Source organism: Nematolebias whitei, chromosome 4 (genome assembly GCF_014905685.2).
Source record: "Nematolebias whitei isolate Nwh7 chromosome 4, NemWhi1, whole genome shotgun sequence".
NCBI classification, from domain to species: Eukaryota; Metazoa; Chordata; class Actinopteri; order Cyprinodontiformes; family Rivulidae; genus Nematolebias; species Nematolebias whitei.
The window spans coordinates 47,338,220-47,358,568 of record NC_056501.1 but is presented as its reverse complement, the minus strand read 5'-3'; the positions used below and the strand labels follow the sequence as shown (position 1 = coordinate 47,358,568).

Sequence of the window (20,349 nt, the reverse complement as noted above, 5' to 3'; positions counted from 1 at the left end):
AGTTGGGTGAGTAGCTGTGGAGGGAAAGTGACAAACAGACACAAACATACAGAGGGAAACCAGGAATCCCACACATTCTGTCTATCCACACAGAGAAAAACCCAAGCTAAAGGTTCATGTGGAGTCTGTCCATCCATCCATCCATTCATCCATCCATCCATCCATCCATCATCTTCCGCTTGTTCCAAAGTTGGATCGCGAGGGCCCAAACCTTTTTCCACAGCCACCTCTTCCAGCTCTTCTGGGAGGACCCTAAGGCATTCCCAGGCCAACTAAGCGACATAGTGTCTCCAGTATGTTCTGGGTCTTCCCCGGGGTCTCTTCCCAGTTGGACATGCCTGAAGCACCTCCATAAAGAGGTGCCCAGGAAGCAATATTACCAGATGCCCAAACCACTTCAACTGGCTCCTTTCAATGTGGGGAAGCAGTGGTTCTACTCTGAGTCTCTCCTGGATAACTGAACATCAGTTATCAACATCTCACCCTATCTCCAAGGGAGAGTCTAGCTATCCTGCAAAGGAAACTCATTTCAACCACCTGTACCCACAATGTCATTCTTTCAGTCACTACCCAGAGTTTGTGGCCATAGGTGAGGGTAAGAATGTAGACTGACCGATAAACAGAGAGCTTTGCCTTACAGCTCTGTTCCCTCTTTAGCCCAATGGACCAGCACAGAGTCCACAATATTGCAGATGCTGCACCAATTCGTCTGTCAATCTCATGCTCCATTCTTCTCCCACTCATGAAAATTGAACTCTTCCACTTGAGGCAGAACCTCCCCTTTGACCCAAAGAGAACAATCCTCTCATTTCCCACTTAGATTTGGAGGTCCCAGCTGCTTCACACTCAGCTGTGAACCACTCCAGTGAGAGCTGAAGGTTTCTGCACAATGATGCCAACAGGACCGAATCATCTACATATAGCAGTGAAGGAATCCTAAGAGCACCAAACCAGATTCCCTCTGCATCCTGGCTGCACTGAGAAATTCTGTCCATAAAAGTTATGAACAGAATCAGTGACAGTGGGCAGCCCTGGCGGAATCACACTCCCACAATGTTGGGGTCTTAGTATCGGCAATGCGAACCAAACTCTCACACCACTTGTTAGGGATAGATCAGCCTGTAGCAACTGGGCCCCAAACGCAAATTCACGGAGCACCCAAACCCCACAGTGTACTTCGAGTAACTTGATCAAAAGTCTTCTCCAAATCCATAAAATACATGTAGACTGTATGGGCAAACCCCCATGACCCCTCGAGGACCCGAGTGAAGGTAAGGAGTTGATCCAGTGTTCCACGGCCAGGACAGAACCCACATTGTTCCTCCTGGATCTGAGGTTCGACCAACGATAAGAATTGCTTCTCCAGTACCCCTAAATAGACCTTACCTGGGAGGCTACGGAGAGTGATGCCCCTATGATTAGAGCACACCCTCCGGTCCCCCTTTTTGAATAGGGGAACCACTACCCCAGGCAGCCAATACAGTGACACTGCCCCCGATGTCCTTGTAATGTTGCAAAGGCGTGTCAACCAAGACAGTCTCACAACATCCAGAACCTTAAGGAAATCAGGTAAAATCTCATCCACCGCTGGAGCCCTGCCACTGCAGAGCTTTTTAATTACCTTGGTGATCTCAGCCATGGTTATGGACAGACCATCACCAAAGGCCCCTGACTCAGCTTCCCCCATGGAAGACATTCTGGTGGAATTGAGAAAGTCAGAAAAATATTTTTTCCACTTCCCGACGACCTCACTGGTTGAAGTCAACAGCACCCCACCTTCACTGAACACAGCGTTAGTAAAGCATTGCTTTCCCCTCATCAGCCGCCTGATGGTTTGCCAGAATCTCTTTAGAGCCAACTGAGAGTCTCTATCCAAGGCCTCACTGAACTGCTCCCACATCTGAATTTTTGCCTCAGCAACAACCAAGACTGTGGACCGTTTGGCCCTCTGGTACTTTTCAGCTGCCTCTTGAGTCCCACCAGTCAACAAGGCCCGATAGGGCTTCTTCTTCAGCTTGACAGCCTTCCTAACAAAGAGTATCCACCACCGAGTTTGAGGATGACCACCACAAGAAGCATCGACAACCTTGTGGCCACAGCTTAAGCCAGCTACCTCAACAATTAATGTACAAATGATGCCTGTCCCCCATGGCCCACTCAGACTCAATGTCCCCCCCGCCCCCCCCCCCCCCAAAGCCCCCCCCCCCCCCCCGCCTCAGCTGGGATGCAGTTAAAGCTCTCCCAGCAGTGTATGTTGAAGATCTATCTGACAGGTTCTTCTGACAGGCATTTCCAGTGAATCCTCATTAATTACATGTTTGGGTCTACCGGGTCTGTCCAGCATCTTCTCATGCATCTGATCCAACTCACTACCAGGTGATAGTCAGCTGACAGCTCAGCTCCTCTTTTCACCTGACTGTCCAAAACAAATGGCCTCAAATTAGATGACACGACTACAAAGGCAATCATCGATATATAGCCTAGGGCATCCTGGTGACAAGTGCAGTTATGGACACCCTTATGTTTGAACATGATGTTTGTCATGGACAAACCATGACTAGCACAGAAGTCCAACAACAAAGAATTCACAGAGTAGCTCGAGTTCAGACCAGAGAGGTCACTCCTCCCAGTCATGCACTTCCAGGTCACACTGTCATTACTCTCATGAGCATTGAAGTCTCCCAGCAAAATAAAGGAGTCCTCAGCTGACACACCTTCCAGCACCCCCACCAAGGACTCCAATAAGGCCAGTTACTCTAAACCAGTCGTTCTCAGTGGGGATGCGCCCCACTGGGGGTCCCGGGGCAATGCCGGGGGGTGGGGTGGGGGGGGGGGGGTGGGCCCCTAGAAAACATGCGCAGGGAGTAGTTTTTTTTTCACCATTCTCATTTTGTCGCGTGCGTTCCTAATAATAAAGTTATGAACAAATATGGCTGCCTTGTCATTTTGGGAGCCATGTATGAACCGTGTGTCTCCCCTCTGCTGCTGACATGATAAATAAACTCCGACCGTCACCTCCTCCGTCCTTCACTGCTGTTTTTATGTCCATGCGCTCTGGACGTCACTCATAGCACGCATGCAATAAAGAGTAAACTCAAGCGAGAGCGACACCTGCCCCCTCTTTCCTCTTTTGCGCTGACAAAATGTTTTAGTTTAATTGATGAGTTTGTCAAAGCACAATTTACAGAAGTAATGTTTAATAAATGTTAGGACTCTATTCTTTGCTAACAAAATAAATTCACCTCCTCAGTTAAGCTGCTGTTTTTTAATGCTCTGGACGCTTGTCACCCACAGCAGGCGACAAAGAGTAAACTCAAAGCAAGAGCATTACCTGCCCCCTCTTCTTTCATGTTGACAAAATGTTTTCGTTTTATAATAATAATAATAATAATAATGTCATCACAATGTCAGCACTGTATGTTTCCATACAATGGCGAAATTAGTCTCTGCATTTAACCCATCCACCACCAGGTGGTGCAGTGGGCAGCTATTGAAAGCGCCCGGGGGACATTTTGGGGATTAGACGTGCTGCCCAGAGACGCCACGTGATGTGCAGTGACTGGGGATCGAACCTGGGACTCTCGGGTCCCAAGCCGGCTGCCCTGCCTCTACACCATCTCGGCCCCATCGATGAGTGTGCTCATTGATCCTGATTTCCTCATTTTGATTTTAAAAAATCAGCACACATTGTTTTATTCATTTTTGTTTTGTAGGTCAAAGTGTTTCAAATAACACTCTTGAGTTAAAATGTTGCTGATCAATTTGAATTATTATTTATTGATTATATTTAATTTAATTTTTCAGTATCAAATGGTCAAAAATGTTTACAGTTGAAAAAAGCATTTTTTTTTCAGGCTAATTGATGCACTGTAAGTTGTTTCTGTTACAGACTAAAAAACAAAGTTAATAAAGTTATTCTTCGTTGTAAGTTGATCTATATTCTTTTTTTTTTCTTTAATGTTAATAAGGACTCAATGTTAGGCAGAGGTGTACTTATAACTTTTTTATAGAAAGATTATTTACAGCTGCGGCGGAGAGTTGGGGGTGCGCAAAATGTTTACTTCTTCCTGGGGGGGGGGGGGGGGGCATAACAGAAAATAATTGAGAAGCACTGCTCTAAAGTGACATTCGGCACATAGGCACAAAAAAACAGTCAGAGCCCGTCCCCCACTGCAGGGCGGTGAAGGTGAAGGTGGAGAGAAGCTACCCTCTTATCTACCAGGGAAAACTCCATGTGGAGTCAGGATTCAAAAACTATCTGTCCTCCTCCATCCAGCAACACCAGCCATTTGAGTGGAAGTTCCTACCTACATAGTGTTTGAGTCAAAGGTCAAAGGTGACACCTGCTGGATCAACTGTTGACCTAAAGACACTCAGAAATGCCTCCTACTACATCAATTCTGTCACTCTGACCACTGAGTTTTAGAAAATATTCAGCACACATCGCATCACATCTGAACATAGAAATTTGTGAAAAATAGCTGAGCTCACATTAAACAAAGTTTGGAATAAAAACATTTCAGACTGACTTATTCATATTTTGCACAGTAACACATTTTAGATACAACTCACCTCTCTGCTCCTGGAGGTTGGTCTGTTTTAAACTCAACAAATTGAACGTCACTCTTTAATGACACCAAGCTGGGTTCAGGTTGAGCTCTGAGTCTCTGATGGATCATGTTAAAAGAGGTAATTTTAGTTCAATTTAACTTGCACATGGTGGGTGAGCCTTGGTTCCTCTGGAGTTACGCAAGGAGATGGCAATCAGGCAGATGTGGGGATACTCCCACAAGCTGTTGTAGTTTTCCCCAGTAAACAAGAGGATATCCTTTCTGTGGCTTTGGGCTGCAGGAGGGAGGGTTCTGACTGTTGTTGGTGCATGTGCATCAAAGAGCAGTTCAGATTACTCTGCCTTCCTGGCATATCTGGATGGTGTCCTGGAAGGGGTTCCATCTGGGGATTACCTTGTTTTACTGGGTGACCTTCACATTGAAAGGAGTCAGTTGAATTGGTTATGGGATCTGATTAAGATGTCTCCTGGACACCTCCCTTTGGAGGTTTTACAGGCATGCCCCACAGGGGGTCCCTCAGGAGGTGCTGGAGAGTGGTGCTGGGGAGAGCAATTCTGAGTTTCTCTCCCAGACATGCTATGGACCCAACTATTGATAAACAATAGACAGATGGATGGATGGTGTCAATTCCTAAGACTGGATTCTGGCACATTGTGGATGAAAGTGAAAAGATTATTTGTTCTCCGGTACTGCTCCTGAAATTATAATTTCTTGTTGCAGGATACATCTGTAATTTTAAAATCTTCTCAGTCCCAGTCTCTCTCAGTCAGTGTTTTAGAGGAGAGTCTTGGTATATCCAATGGAGATTTTATCCTGTATGTTTTTAACTGAGGCAGCACGGTGAAGCAACTGGTAGAGCTGGGGGCCTTTCTGAGTGGAGTTTGCATGTTCTCTCCGTGCATGCATGAGTTTTCTCCGGGTATTCCGGTTTCATCCCACAGACCAAAAACATGCTTGTTAGGCTGATTGGTAACTCTAAATTGTCTTTAGGTGTGAGAGAGAGAGTGAATGGTTGTTTGTCTCGTTTGTCTCTATGTGTCCCTGTGATGAACTGGAGACCTGTCCAGGGTGTCACCCGCCTCTCACACAATGATGGCTGGACATGGACACCAGTGACCCCCGTGACCCAAAAAGGAAGAAGCAGGTAAAAGATAATGGATGGATGTTTCTAACTGGACCAGTGAAGCTGTGGAGGAGCTACGCACGTGTTTGGACACCACAGACTGGGACCTGTTCAGGGCTTCTACAGACAGTCTAAACGAATACACAAACACTGTGACATCATATATACATTTATGAGGACAGCATCATCCCATCACGCTCCAGAGTCATTTTCAATAATGATAAACCCTGGTTCACATCCAAACTAAGACAGCTTCGTCAGCAGAAGGAGGCTGCTTTCAGAGAGGGGGACAGAGACAACTACAGACATGCGAAGTATGGATTTAGCAGGGAGGTGTCGAAGGCTAAATCCAGGTACAACACACGGCTGCAACAACAGTTCTCTGCAAACGACTCTGCCTCTGTCTGGAGGGGGCTGAAAGAGATAACTAATTACAAGCCCAGAGCACCTCATTCTACAGACAATCTCAAACTGGCAAACGATCTGAACGACTTCTATTCACGCTTTGAAGTCATGGACTCACATTCCTCCATCCTCCACAACAACCCCAGCTCAACTGGTTTAACCACTTGGGACTGCCCCCGTCAACCCCCTGCTATCTCTGTACAAGAGGATGAAGTAAGGAGGCTTTTTAAAAGACTGAATACACATAAGGCTGCAGGCCCAGATCTTGTGTCACCCTCCACGCTGAGACATTGTGCTGGAGAGTTGGCTTCGGTCTTCACAGGGATCTTCAACTCTTCTCTGGAGTCATGCCACGTCCCAGCCTGTTTCAAGTCCTCCATCATCGTCCCTGTCCCCAAGAAGCCACGTGTCACAGGACTAAATGACTACAGACCTGTAGCTCTCATGTCTGTAGTCATGAAAACCTTTGAACGCTTGGTTTCATCTCACCTCAAGACCATCACCAACCCCCTCCTGGACCCCCTGCAGTTTGCCTACAGGGCCAACAGGTCTGTAGATGACGCAATAAACCTGGCTCTTCACTTCATCCTGCAGCACCTGGACTCCCCAGAAACCTACGCCAGGATCCTGTTTGTAGACTTCAGCTCCGCATTTAACACCTTCCTCTCTGCTCTGCTCCAAGACAAGCTCCCCCTGCTCCATGTACCTGACTCCACCTGCAGGTGGATCACAGACTTCCTGACAGACAGTCATTGCGTGCGGCTGGGGAGAGCTGTCTCGGACACTCGGACTATAAGCACAGGATCTCCACAGGGCTGTGTGCTTTCCCCCCTGCTCTTTTCCCTGTATACCAACTGCTGCACCTCCAGCCATGACTCTGTGAAACTTATTAAGTTTGCAGATGACACCACCCTCATCGGGCTCATCTCAGACGGTGATGAGTCTGCATACAGGAGGGAGGTGGACCGGCTGGTGACCTGGTGCAGCAGCAACAACCTGGAACTCAATGCCCGGAAGACAGTGGAGATGATTGTGGATTTCAGGAAAGCCACAGCCCCTCTGCCCCCCCTCACCTGTAATGATACCCCCATCACCACTGCGAACTCTTATCGGTTCCTCTGCACCACCATCACCCAGGACCTCAAGTGGGAGCCGACCATAAGCTCCCTCATCAAGAAGGCCCAGCAGAGACTGTACTTCCTGTGACAGCTGAAGAAGGCCAAGCTGCCGGCCAAGCTGATGGTGCAGTTCTACACGGCCATCATCGAGTCCATCCTCAGCTCCTCCATCACGGTGTGGTACGCCGGGGCCACTGCCAGGGACAGACTCAGACTGCAGCGCGTTGTGCGCTCAGCTGAGAAGGTGATCGGCTGCAGCCTTCCATCCCTCCACGACCTGTACGTCTCCAGGACTGTGAGGCGAGCAGGTCGGATCACAGCTGACCCTGCTCACCCTGCACATGGTCTGTTTGAACCACTCCCCTCAGGCAGGAGGCTTCGGTCCATTCGGACCAGAACCTCCCGCCATAAGAACAGTTTCTTCCCCTCTGCTGTTGGACTCCTGAACACTCATAATGCTACCTCATAATTTCTGCTTTGGTCACATTACATCTGTATTATAATTGAATACTCCATCTGTACTGTTCTCTAAGCTTTTTTATTGTTTTCTATTGTATGGGTGTACACATGTTTATGTTATGTTTTCATTTTTACTTTATTTCACTTTATTACTATTCGCACCTTTATGTCAAAGCAAATTCCTAGTTTGTGAACCTCGTTCATTGACATGGCAAAAATAAACTGATTCTGATTCTGAACTGTCAATCTGACAGTTCTGTTTCCCTGCTGGATTCTGTCATCGCTGCTCTGTTCACCACACAGTCAACATCCTTTCAAAATGATTCTCCCTATTCCACAATAGTTTCTCAGCATAATGAAATAAAAATCAACAGTTATCTTTAACATCATCCAGCCTCAACTGAACACTGAGAAAAACGTACTGTTTGTTGGATGAAACACTTTGTTTGAATTCAAAAGGAAGATCCTTTGACATGTTGCTCTTAAAGGACACACAGCTGGGTCCAGGTCCAAGTTCAGATCCAGGTTCCAGTTCTGGTTCTGGTCCATGTTTCTTCCTGTGAATGAAGACAGTATGTGAGTACTGAGGTCTAACGTGGAGAAGAGTCGTGGACAGTTCGAGATGTCACCTCTGATCTTGGCTCTGGCTCTCATGTTCCCCACACAGAGTGGTTTTAGAGGGAGGGACTCCCTCCTCTCGGTCCTCACACTGATCCATGCTGCTGAATCCACATCAGCTCACACACACTTTCTACCTTCACCTGCAGAGGAAACACAAATCATTCATCAGCACATCAACTCTGATCATCTTTTCCGTCATTTGCGCTGTAAAAATATCATCTGCTCCTCTGACTGACTCTTTGTTTCTGCTCAGCTTCAGCTGAATGCAGTCAGACAGCAGAGTGAAGCTGCATCAGCTGCTGGACTGCTACTACCAGTCCACTAGATGAAGGCGTGGAGCTGCAGACCAGCACATTTTATTCACTGACACTCACTGAGTGACTGACTGGAAGTTTCAGTCCGTTCACATTCACACAGTTCAACATTTGAAGGCATTTCGGCTGATGGACATGGATTATCAGTGTGCAAAACATCACACTCATTCTTCCTGTTTAGATTTCATACTTCTGATAGACACACAGATCCCAGGTGCTGGGAGGTGTTTAATAAAGTATAGAACATGTTTAAACATTTCTTCGTCTTTTATTTCTATTATAAACACTGAAACTAAATCAAAAGGAATATCTGGAAATAGTAAAATCTGAAATTTTGAGAGACTGAGCACAAACTAAAGGATGATGTCTGTAGTGGTGATTTCAAACTCAAACGATCCAAAGGTCACTACTGCAACCACGTTGTTTTTCACCACACCCAAAAAACAAGTCCAATGTCTAAACCAAGATTATTTCCTTTGATGGTTGTTTTAATCATTTTCACCAAGCAACAAATCCAACATTTGTGCTTCCTGCTCCTTCTTCTCTGCTCTAGGCCCACCCCATTGCTCCTACACCTGCTCACCTGTTTATGGGTTCCCCCAGTCTTTACCAATACTTCGCAATCAAGGAAACGAATGCCACAAAAAAAAATTACTTAAATTACTAACAAACTATTTTTTTTTTTTACAATTTATTATAACAAAAAAGTTATCCTAAAGGAATTAAACAAATTATAATTATTTCAAATATACAAAAGATAAAATAGCTCCTAAAATTTTAAAGGAATTAATTACTGAACGAGCGGTGTGCCATTGTCCCTGCGGGATTTGAATAGTGAACGTTTGTGATTTTGAGATGAATGTTTTTCTGGACTGGGTTTGACGTGGCAACCCCATTTTTCTTAGGGACCATTTTTACGCCTAAATGCAGCTACACGCCAACATTAGGAATTGGGAAGTTAATTTAGTTTTCAAGTTTTACATCTCAAACGACTTATTATGATGGCAGCCATCTTGGATTTTGACATGGCAACTCAAATTTCGAAAGGAAACATTTTTACGCCTAGATGTAGCCACACACCCAAATAGAAGTCGGTATCTCACTTATATTTTCAAGTTATTATGCTCACAACACAGATGGACATTTATGGTGGCAGCCATCTTGGATTTTGGCCTGGCAACTAAATTTTCAAAAGGTATCTTTCAGACACCAAAATGTAGCCTCACACCAAAATGGAAGTTGGTACCTCACTTATTTTTCATATTATGTTATCTCACAACATTCATAGATGAATGGACAGACAGACGGACAGAGGTTATTTCCTAATCCTCCTCTTCACTTTGCAACAGGAGACAAAAAGACGTCTTTACAGTCTTTGCTGATGAGACCTGACTCTCATTGCTTAATTACATGAAGCACATGAGATGATTTGTTAGCAAACAACATGATCTACAGGATTAAATAAGGAGCCAGTTGGGAGTTCTTAGGTGGAGTATGACTGTCATGAGAATGAACTGTTCCCTTCTTTACTGGTGATATGTTTCCCTCTGTTGGTGAAGTTTAAACCAGCTTGATGTCAGTTTAAAAAGGCATGAAACGTTTGTTTTTAATACCTCTGTGTAGTTGTATTGATTGTAATACTTAATGGTGTTGAGCAGACACATGTTAGATGTTAGCTCATGACTCCCAACAGGGTTGTGTTCAACTGAAACATGCAGTTGGGTCATTTATAAATAACAAGAGGAGTGAATGCAGAACAGAGTAGAGAAGAGTCCACATGTACAAACTGCACCCAAGTTGGAAGGTGAGGCAGAGAGACCACAAATGTATCTCAGAAGTCTCTTGTTTTTCCAGCTGCAGCCTAAATCCTGCACGTGTCTGTATGACATTGATTGGATGCACTAAGGTGCTCTCTCTCTGCTGAGCATAAATTAATTCCAACTTGAGCACAGAGCTCAAGATGGTGTGTGCAGCAGCAAGCTGGGATTAACCTGTCTAAATAAAGGTTGAATGAAAAAAGCTGCGCTCTGCATGTCGCTCAGCTTGGTGCACCACATCCACACAAATGGCTTAGAAGCAGTGTTGTGTGTGTGTAGAGGGCCTTTCATGAAACACTGCCCTCCAAAGGCCAGTGATGTAACTACAACACTACAAATTCAATGTTCCTAATATTCCTACTAAGAGACAAACCAGACAAACAATCCAACAGTGCTCAGTCAGGTCATCTGGACAGTTTCTTTTTTGTAAAAAGACATTTCGTCCTCTATCCAGTGGGCTTCATCAGTCTGAGGAGTCCCAAGTAAACTGTTTCCCCATTAAGCAGTACAGTACAGTACAGTACTGCACTGTACAGTACAGTACAGTACAGTACAGTAGTACAGTACTGTACAGTGCAGTACTGTACAGTGCGGTAAAGCAGTACTGCTTTACCGCACTGTACAGCCAAGTCAAGTCACATTTATTTATACAGCACATTTAAAACAGTAAGAGTTATCAAAGTGCTTACCAAATAAGATCACAGCATCAAATATTAATAACAAGATATTACAGCAACATGAATAAAAGCATAAAAACATGAAACATAATGAGAAACAATGAAATACTAAATCAAATCACCCTGCATTAAATGTCAGGGAGTAAAAGCAAAATGGATGAACACAGTAATTAAAAAAAAAAACCCAAATGAGATCATGAGATTACAGGGCTGAACAGCAGTACAGTACTGTACAGTACAGTGCAGTACAGTGCAGTACTGTACAGTGCAGTACTGCTTAGAGGGGAAAACAGTTTACTTGGGACTCCTCAGACTGATGAAGCCCTCTGGATAGTGGACGAAATGTCTTTTGACAAAAAAGAAACTGTCCAGATGACCTGACTGAGCATTGTTGTATTTGGTACCTGGATGATTGAGCATGGACTCTGAGACAAACAACCATTCACTGTCTCTCACCTAGGGACATCACCAATGAGCCTAACATGCATGTTTTTGGTCTGTGGGAGGAAACTGGAGTACTGGGAGAAAACCCAGGCTGCGTCACTGTGCCACCCTCACTGTTTATCAAATTAACACATTTAAATATCTGTTGCTGTTGCCAAAGTAAAAAAAAAAGTTTTAGTTTATTTGATTTAAAATAGTCATATTTCTAAATTTAATTTTCGCCTTACTGGGTTTTGAAAGAGACCTCTTGGCAATTGTTGTGAGTAAATCTCACCTAACGTTTGCTGTTGTCTTCTGTCCGTCCTGCAGCCGTATGTCTTTAGCACAGGTGAGGTGGACGGACCAACAGCCTCTCATGTTTGCTCTCCCTCTCTGTCATGATTTACCAAAGATTAAGCAGAGGCAGACTTCTACCAGCCTAATGTGAAGCTTGACATGTAGAAGTACAGGTAGCTCTGATATTTTTAACTTTATGTTACAACAAGTTGGTTTGGATTTTCATCAGATTTGTGACAAATACATTTTAAATTAGAGTCACATCCAGACCAGCACAGTTAAACAGGCCTTCTTTACCAACTCTATGAGAAATAAAGCTAAGACCTGACGACTACATAACGTGTATAACATGTTATATAAATAAACACTTGATTTAATGCTTATTTTTATAGCACACAATCGTGACAGGTCAATGCTTTTTCTAAGCATTTCAGTGATTAAGTAAACCAAGAAAAATAAAAGTACCCACATAAAACACAAAGCACACACCTAAGACTTTCTACAAGACTCCAGTCGGTCCAAATATTTGTCACTGGTTTCAGTACTTTTCTTGTGAATTATAAACTGGGAGGCCTTTTTTCAAGCTTTTTGTTTACTGTTTTACCACTAAATGTATAAAAATGTGGTTCCACCAAATAACTACTAATCCTCTAAATCTAAAGTTAAAAACTTTATTCCTTGTGAAATTTTAGAATCAGTTTTTAGTTTTGATATAACAACAGGTCCTTAATGTTTTTTGAAAGGTTTCTGTCTTTAATTCGATTTCCCTCCTTCCTTCTTTCCAATATGGCTGACCTGTTGCTCCATATGGAGACAATTATTCCTGATTCCTGCGGTAGGACCAGTGAAATGTAACATGGGCACACACACAAAACAGACATCTAAAAAATCAGATTTTTAACTGACTCGTTGAAAATAAACGTTTTGTTTTTCAAAACCCAGTTCTCGTCTGAACACCCGGCATGAAGACAAAGATAAACAGAAAATAAAGAGTCGTGAAAAAGCAGCAGCGTTTTCCTGACGATTAATCAAAGTGAGTTCACAGAGAGAAGAGACACTCGAAGAAGAACGTTGAGTTAACGCTCACCCTGATTCAGCTTTCAGTCCTCGTTCTTCTTCTCTGTCCTCTCAGACTGGACTCTGAACTCCAGGTGAACACTTCCTGTTCTGCATGAACGACCATGATGCTTCAACGTTTACTGGAAATCAGGTGGTTATCTTTAATCGTGTGTCTGCTGCTCAAAGGTCAGGTTTTCTCACCTCAGCAGCTCTACGTGACCGCAGCGCCACACTTGTTACACACCATACACCATGGCACTCAGAGTTTGAGCTGCAGCAACAAAAGTCAATTCAATTCAATTCAGTTTATTTATATAGCGCTAAATCACAACAAAGTTGTCTCAGGGCACTTTACAGGAACATTCACATAAAAGCCATTTAGTAAAGTTCTCTATCGAAGGAATCCAGCAGACAAGATGAATCTTGGCTTCGTCACAGTCTCCCATCCTGAGCAAGCACAGTGGCAACAGTAGAAAGGAAAAACTCCCTTTTAACAGGAAGAAACCTCCAGCAGAACCAGGCTCAGGACAAGCGGCCATCTGCTTTGACCGGCTGGTTGAGAGGAACAGGAAGGAGAGACAGACGAACACAGAATGGTAGGTCCAGGTGTAGGTCCAGGTGTACCTGAAAGACAAAAAAAAAACAACACATGTTAAGGATAGAAAAAATAATCACAAATACAAAACAGGTTGAGCAGAGTAAGTAAAAACAGTAGCAGAGTGAAAATTGTGGTCAGTTTGTCCTCCAGCAGTCTAAGCCTATAGCAGCATAACTAAGGGACAGCTCAGGAAACCCAAGCCGACCCTAACTATAGGATTTATCAAAAAGGAAAGTCTTAAGCCTAGTTTTAAAACTGGATAATGTGTCAGCCTCACGGACAGAGATTGGAAGTTGGTTCCACAAGAGAGGAGCCTGATAACTGAAGGATCTTCCTCCCATTCTGTTTTTGTAAATTCTAGGAACCACAAGTAAACCTGCAGTCTGAGAACGAAGTGCTCTGTTAGGAAAATATGGAACAATAAGATCTGTAATATAAGATGGAGCTAGGTTGTTGAGAGCTTTGTAGGTTAGAAGTAAGATTTTAAATTATATTCTGGATTTGACAGGGAGCCAGTGGAGAGAAACTTTAACTGGAGATATGATCTCTCCCACTAACTCCAGTTAAGACTCTGGCAGCAGCATTTTGGATCAACTGAAGACGTTTTAAAGAAGTATTTGGACATCCAGATAATAAACCATTGCAATAGTCCAGTCTAGACGTGACAAATGCATGGACCAGTTTTTCTGCATCATCTTTAGATCAGATGTTTCTAATGTTAGTGATATTACGCAGGTGGAAGAAGGTGGTTCTAGTAATGTTTTTAATGTGGGGGATAAAAGACGTGTCCTGATCAAAAATAACACCAAGATTTATAACATTAGAGCTGGAGGACAGATTAATGCATCTAAGGAGGGAGAAAGACTGAAAAATTATTCCTAAGGTGCTCAGGTCCAAAAATCAAAACCTCAGTCTTGTCTGTGTTCAACAGGAGAAAATTAAGGGTCATCCAGGTTTTTATGTCTTTAAGACATGCTTGTAGTCTAAGTAGCTGATTAGATTCATTGGGTTTAATGGACAAATATACAGGTCCTTCTCAAAAAATTAGCATATTGTGATAAAGGTCATTATTTTCCATAATGTAATGATAAAAATGAAACTTTCATATATTTCAGATTCATTGCACACCAACTGAAATACTTCAGGTCTTTAATTGTTTTAATACTGATGATTATGGCATACAGCTCATGAAAACCCAAACTCATCATCATGTGGCTGAGATTTAATCTGGTCCAGGGCTTGTTGACGATCAGTTTTAGCTTTTTCATAAAGTGCTGCTACAACTTTTTGGCTGAAGTGTTGACGTGATGGGATGTCGTAGCAGGCAGGGCTCAATAACTTTAAAGCCGGCGCATCAACAACAGAAACGTAGATCCAGAGCTTTAAAAACTCCTACAGCTTGTGTTATTGCTCTGGACCGACCTGAATTACCTGATAAAGGTTGTTTAAATGCTGCTGTTATCGGTCTTTGCACCGAGCTACATTCACGTTCAGATGATGTTGTTTCAAGAGCGTTAACAAGTCAGATGTGTTGCTGCTGCAGATCCAGTCTCCATGAAACAACGTCGACACACAGCTTTGGATTTGTTCACTTGTCTTTTAACAAGAAAGCCATAATGTTCCCAAACACAAACACATAAATGCACAACTGCTGTTAAAGCAGCAAAACGCAACTATTTCTTATCTCAGACCTCCAAAAATCTAAATGACCCTGACAGATTCTGGAAAACCATCAAATCTCTCTCAGGCACCCCCCAATCATCTGACCTCCCATCACAACTTCTTGTTAACTCTGTTCCTGTGTCAAATAAGCACGAGATCCTGAACTGTTTCAACAAACATTTTGTTGCTTCTGGTTCTTTATTTGACACAGTTACTAATGGAAGATCAGCCACTTCACTTAATAACCAAACTTCTACAAATCAAATCCCTCCTACAAGTCAATCCTCAGTTAATCACACCTTCTCTTTTTCTCCATTCTCAGTCAGTGAGGTCAATAAACTGTTAAAAGATCTTGACCCTAAAAAATCTGCAGGTCCAGATGAACTTCCACCTTATTTCTTAAGGCTGGCTGCTCATATCATCACAGTCCCTGTGACCCACATCTTCAATCTCTCCATAAGACAAAACTCCATCCCAGACACTTGGAAAACAGCCTTTGTTCTTCCTTTGCTGAAGGGAGGTGACCCCACCTCACTGAACAACTATCGACCAATCTCTAAACTCTGCATCTTAGCCAAGATTCTAGAAAAACTGATAAACTCTCAAATCAAAAATTACCTGGACTCATTTAACATCTTACCTCCACATCAATCTGGTTTCAGGAAACAACACAGCACAACCACTGCTTCACTGAAGGTTCTTAATGATGTTGTTGAAGCACTGGATGCTAAAGATTATTGTGCTGCACTTTTCTTAGACCTGTCTAAAGATTCTGACTCTGTGGATCATAACATCTTGTGTCATAAACTCTCAGAAATTGGTTTCTCAGAACACACCATTGGTTGGTTCTCTAACTATCTTTCAGACCGGAGGAAATGTGTTCAACATAATGGTACTTCCTCCAGTTATTTAACAGTCAACAATGGTGTACCACAAGGCTCAGTCTTAGGACCCACCCTCTTTACAATCTACATACATAATGTAGGTAAAAACATCCCTAATGCATCCATACATTTCTATGCTGACGACACAGTTGTTTATTGTTGAGCTAAAACTGTTGCTAAGGCTTTCCAGCTTTTGAAATCTGCATTCAACATCATCCAGACTGATTTGTTCCACCTCAAACTTGTCCTAAATGCCGACAAAACCAAAGGGATGCTTTTTTCAAATAGGAAGTTGGTCCCAGCAGTTCTTCCTCTGATTTTATCCTCAAATGGTGTCCCCATTGAGTTTGTTGATTCCTATAAATATTTGGGTATCTTGGTCGACTCACATCTCTCTTTTAAACTTCATGTGGAAAACTTGGTAAAGAAACTGAAAGTTAAACTGGGTTTCTTTTTCAGAAACAGATCCTGTCTAACCCTGAATGCTAGAAAACGCCTTGTATCTGTGACTTTCCTTCCCTCCATTGATTACGGTGACATTATTTACATGAACGCTCCTACAAGAACCCTGCAGATGTTGGATGCTGTCTATCATGGTGCACTAAGATTCATAACTGGCTGTGATTATCGTACCCACCACTGCACACTGTATTCACTGGTTAACTGGACATCATTAACTTCACGCAGACTCTCTCACTGGTACATTTTTTATCTTTAAATCACTTCTTGGTCTGTTGCCTTCATACATCTCCTCCTACATGTCTCTGCGTGAGTGCAGCTACAGCGTGCGCTCTCAGGACATTATTACCTGCAGTGTTCCCTCAGTGAGAACGGAACTAGGCAAAAGGGCCTTCTCCTACTCTGCTCCTGTTTCTTGGATTATCTTACAAAAACATTTGAAGCTCTCGACCTTGACCTCTCTAAGTGGCTTTAAGAATCTGTTGGACTCCTGGCAGGGACCAATGCAGACATGTTCCTGTTTTTAGTTTTCTACATTCTCCTTAGAATCTAGCTGTTTTTTGTTACTTTTCTTTTTTTTAGCCTTCCTATTTGTAAAAAAAATAAAAAAATTGTATGACTTTTTATAACTGTTTATTGTTGTTGCTGTTGTCCATTGTTGTCTTCATTCTTTATTAAAATCAGGTCTGTCTTGTAAATGAGTCCTCGAGGCTCAATGGGATTTACCTGTATAAATAAAGGTTGAATGAAAAAATAATAAAAGTACTACACACAAGTTAGGTATTCTTCAAAAACCGATTTTATGAGCAAAAGTACAATTTAATGTAGTTGAGTTCCTTCGCTTAAATTCAAATCCCATTGTAAGTAGGTCATTTCCAGTTTTTTGTAAAATCAGCTGTTCCCTCCACTTCCGCAGGGGGCGGTCATGCGTTCAAAGCGCCGGCACATCAAAGAAGAAGAAGTGCTAACAGCGTTAGCTTCGCGAGCTAACCGAGATGAATGTCCGAGCGTGGTGTTTCAGTGCAGCTGCCATCGTTCTTACTCTGCAGAGGCTTCAGGAACTATCTGATTTGTCTTCTGTAGGAGCCGGAGCTGGAGAGAAATGTCTGTTTTCTCTTCTTCAGGTACGTTTCTTATCTTCAGCTCTTCTTTTCAGCATTTTTCTTTTAAAACGAACGATTCTCTGGATTCCGGAACAAAGCAAAGCCTTGTAAAGTTACGACTGTAGTCCTCAGACATCTGATGTGACTGAACTGATATCTGAGGTGGTCCTCCTGTTCTTCAGATGTGAGGAACTGGTTTCTGTCTCATGACTTTTTTCCTACAAGTCTTTACCACCTCTGTGCGAGTGTCTGTCCTCCTCTTCATCCTCCTCCTCCTCCTCTCTCCTGCCTCCATAACGATGCAACAATAAAACTGTGAACCAGCCGAACTTTTTAATGAGTTTGATCAGTGATTGTTAAAGATCTTTGATCAGCATCACACATTGTGCATCTCAAACTGTGCTAAAGTCTTAAACCACCAGATTATTTTAGACTTCTTCTTCAGGAACCAGACTTTAGTCTTTTAAAAAGTTCTTGATCAACAGTCCTCCAGACTTTCTGAAGGTCTCGGTGCAGCCAGGGGGTGGAGGGATTCCGGTTCGGTGGCCTCTGGATTCCATCTCTGCTCTTTGCAGATGATGTGGTCCTGTTGGCATCATCGTGCCGTGATCTTCAGCTCTCACTGGAAGAGTTTGCAGCCGAGTGTGAAGCGGCTGGGATGAGAATCAGCACCTCCAAATCTGAGGCCATGGTCCTTAGCTAGAAAAGGGTGGATTGTTCTCTTTGGGTCGAGGGTGACGTTCTGCCTCAGGTGGAGGAGTTCCAAGTACCTCGGGATTTTGTTCACGAGTGAGGGAAGAATGGAATGTGAGATTGACAGGATTGGTGCAACATCTGCAGTATTGCAGACTCTGTACCGGTCCGTTGTGGTGAAGAGGGAGACCCTGACATTGCCCGGGCCCCCCCAGGGGGGCGTGCCCCACTATTTGAGAAGGACTGTGTTAAGGTCAGGCAAGTTTACTGACCAATTAAGAGTAGAGATACCATGGTCCTTAAACCAGGTACTGGTAGCTTTGGCACTGTGTGCAGGTGCCAAGTCCTGTTGGAAAATGAAATCTGCATCTCCATAAAGTTGGTCAGCAGCAGGAAGCACGACGTGCTCTAAAACTTCCTGGTAGACGGCAGTGTTGACCTTGGACCTCAGAAAACACGGTCGACCAACACCTGCAGATGACACGGCCCCCCAGACCATCACTGACTGTGGAAACTTAACACTGGACTTAAATCAACGTTGATGCTGTGCCTCTCCTCTCTTCCTCCAGTCTCTGGGACCTTGTTTTCCAAAGGAAATGCAAAATTTACTTTCGTCATTGAACAACTTTGGACCACTCAGCAGCAGTCTAGTCCTTTTTGTCTTTCGCTGAAGCGAGACGTTTCTGACGCTGTCTTTTGTTCAAGAGTGGCTTGACACAAGGAATGCAACAGTTGAAACCCATGTCTTGCATATGTCTGTGCATGGTGGTTCTTGAAGTACTGACTCCAGATGCAGTCCAGTCTTTGTGAATCTCCCCCTCATTTTGAAATGGGTTTTGTTTAGGGGTGTAACGGTACGCTAAAATCACATTTTGGTTCAGTTCGGTTTCAAGGAGGGCTCAGTTCGGTTAATTTTCGGTACAATAAAGGCCAAAATAAAGACAAATGTTTATTTTGAAAATATACCAAGTAAACAATAAGTTTGTATGAAAATAAATAATAAGCAACTCCGAGTCGGGCCATGGAATGTTAATTCAGTCCGTTTAACACTCACAGACTGACTTTGATGCTGAGAGGAGGCGGGGAGTCTGCTGTCCGTCTCTCGCAGAAAAACACGGAGCAACTTTCTGCAAGTTGCGTGCTTTGACAACACGCGCTGCACACGTGAACCCCGTCTGTGGGCGTCACCAGCCCCATAGACATACAAGCTGTAGGGCAGTTCTATACAGCTCTGGGTGTAAACATGTAGTCTGTTTGTCATACGTCTGGTGTTTTACCTGCCTGCGTGCTGAAACCACGTGACACGTTACAGCTAATACTGAAACTTGACACCGATAAAAGAGTGTTGTTTCAATCCATACACCGACCGGAGCAGTTCGGTGGGTGCCATTTAAGAACCTCGGTTCGGTTCTCAGCCCTACTTGTGCTTCAAGACTGCAACAATAAATAGTGCCGTGCTAAAACACGCTTAGGAACTTTAGTTCCGCGGTGCATAATTTCTCGCTAATAAAATTTAATGAGTGAAAAAATAACCGAAACGATATGCATGTGGACTGAACTGAACATGTCCTACCGAAACACTTCAAAACACCCACGTGTACCGTTACACCACTAGTTTTGTTTCACAATTCTCTCTAGGGTGCGTTTACCTCTATTGTTTGTACACTTTTTTCCTACCACATTTTTTCCTTCACTTCACCGCTCTATTAATATGCTTGGACACAGAGCTCTGTGGACAGCCAGCCTCTTTAGCAATTACCTTTTGTTTATGTTTATTTTTTTTCTGTTTTATCGTTTAAAAGTTTTTTTTTTAATTGTTTATTCCTTTTTCTTCAGAACTCTCACAGCAACATATTTATAAGGAGGAGGATGCTGTGATGGACCAACAACTCTGTAGCCAGGAGAGGAACCGCCGTGTGGACCAGGAGGAACTAGAACCTTTACAGATGAAAGACAAACCTGAACCACCACAGTATAAAAAGGTCCCAGATGATCTAGAACATCAATGGATTAAAGAGAAAGAAGAACCAGAACCACCTCAGATTAAAGAGGAACAAGAAGAACCA

General features: G+C 43.4%; 1 long non-coding RNA gene across 1 annotated transcript; it reads right to left on the bottom strand.

Moving 5' to 3' along the window:
* Positions 1 to 7,931: 7,931 nt before the first annotated feature.
* LOC119409155 lies at positions 7,932 to 12,973 on the bottom strand. Its single transcript, XR_005186765.1, has 3 exons — positions 12,913 to 12,973; positions 8,306 to 8,437; positions 7,932 to 8,233 (listed from the first exon to the last, which is right to left on the bottom strand). It is a non-coding gene; the product is annotated as an uncharacterized LOC119409155 (long non-coding RNA).
* Between the last annotated feature and the right edge of the window lie 7,376 nt (positions 12,974 to 20,349).